Source organism: Sinocyclocheilus rhinocerous, unplaced genomic scaffold, assembly GCF_001515625.1.
Source record: "Sinocyclocheilus rhinocerous isolate Xijiao unplaced genomic scaffold, SAMN03320098_v1.1 scaffold262, whole genome shotgun sequence".
In the NCBI taxonomy this organism is placed as follows: Eukaryota; Metazoa; Chordata; class Actinopteri; order Cypriniformes; family Cyprinidae; genus Sinocyclocheilus; species Sinocyclocheilus rhinocerous.
Window position 1 is genome coordinate 905061 of NW_015641038.1, and position 2011 is coordinate 907071.

A 2011-nucleotide genomic window follows, 5' to 3' on the forward strand; every position below is an offset into this window, starting at 1 on the left:
TATATATATATATATATATATATATATGTGCTCTCTCTTTCTCTATATATTTCATATTATATTTGTGAATTTCATGTCTGGTCATATATTCCTCATTATAAAAACACAAAGTGCACATCTAATCTAATCTCAAATAATTAAACCTTAAACAGTCACAAAAACAAAAAAACAGGTATTGATAATAAAAGAAACACTTGTTTATTAGACAGCACAAGTGCATGGTAGCATAAATGCATGGTCTGGGAAAAGGACAAAATTTACAATAAAAATGCTTAGAAACAAACAATAAATGGAAGGCTTGTCACTAGGCAGTTGTGGGATTGGAGCTGACTGCCACTGCCGCTTCCTCTCCCCCAGCAGGTCTTCGCTTCCTATGTCTATTCCGCTTCTTTTTCTCTCCGTCTGTCTTTTTGGGCTGCTGAGGCATGGGTTTATTCTCTTATTCTGGATTTCCTCTTACGTTTTTTGCCTCTCTTGTCATTACTGTCTTTGCTGAGGCCCTCCTTCTTCTTTCAGACTCTGGATGCTTAACTGTTGTGACGGGCTCACTAACTCACCCAGCTGAACCGCTTCAACATGCTTCAGTGAACGTTCAGAGGGCTTGTCTAACACCATGGTGTTGAGGATAATGTAGAGCAGAGGAACCCCAGGAATCTTCTTCAGGGCCGTCGTCAACTCTTGATCCTGGTAATAAGGATAATTGTGTGTTATTAATTAATCTTTTTTATTATTTTACAAAATTATATATATATATTGACTGTTCAAATGCGGAGTTTTGCGCATCTTGTGTGTGTGTGTGTGTGTGCGCGCGCGCGCGCGCGAGAGAGAGAGAGAGAGAGAGAGAGAGAGAGAGAGAGAGAGTGGAGTCACAGTGGAGTGGAGTCAGCTGTCTTAACGGTGGCTTGTGTACTGCAAACACATACCAGCTTAATCACTGTGTCTGTCACGCGACTCTGTTCCCTCCCCGGGCTCTGTCTTTACATTTATTTTGAAAGATGAAGCTCGCGATTATGGTAAGGGCCACGTTTAACAGTTCAATGTAGCTGAGTGCTCAGAAAGTGAACTCTGGTGTTTAAACGTTTCTGCAGCCTGATGTGATGACAATATGCCAAACTAGAAATAATAATAATAATAATAATAATAATAATAATAATATTTTTTCAAAGCTAGTTGCAAATGGAATTAGAAAATCGAGAAATGTAATTGTTTAATTTCAGGAATGACTTAGAAATAACAATATTTTCAATATTTTGATCCACATATGATTAAGAAAATTTAGCTGTGTATTGTTGCCAATTTATTGGTTTATTTAATTACACAGGTCACATTAGCAACATTTACTTTCAACATTTACTTCCAAAAAGAGATGTATTTTCTACAGAGCTGTCAGCTATAAAGTGCAGACTGTCTTGATTTCATGTGAACATATTTACATGGCTAGAGTAAATAGTCGCATGACTAGGACTGTTTAATTCCAGTTTGCCCCTCAGACAGATGACTGTAAAATCTCCATTAAAAAAGTACATACTCTTTTATATACAGTTGTGCTCAATTATTCATACCCTTGGTAAATATGATCAAAGAAGGCTGTGAAAAAAAATCTATATCATTAATCCTTTTGATCTTTTATTTGAAAAATTTACAAAAATCTAACCTTACACTGGATAATAAGAGTTTAAAATGGGAGGGAAATCTCATAATGAAATAAATGTTTTACTCTACAGGGCTCGCAAAATCGCTCGCTAGCCCGATGTCCCGGGGCTATTGTGTTTTCCAGTCGGGTTACCAAAATGTATCACCACTCTGCCCGACGGGCTATCTTAAATACAGATCTCCCACGGGTACTTAAAAACTCCTAAAGTGAGTTGTATCAAACTTAAAGGGATAGTTCACCCAAAAATGAAAATTCTGTCATCATTTACTCACCCTCATGTCGTTCCAAACCTGTATGAGTTGCTTTCTTATGTTGAACACAAAATAAGATATTTTGAAGATTGCTGGTAATCAACCA

General features: G+C 36.9%; 1 pseudogene; it reads right to left on the reverse strand.

The window, feature by feature from the left end:
- Positions 1 to 2011, reverse strand: part of LOC107754287 (rRNA-processing protein UTP23 homolog) — a 6985-nt pseudogene that overhangs the window by 1582 nt on the left and 3392 nt on the right.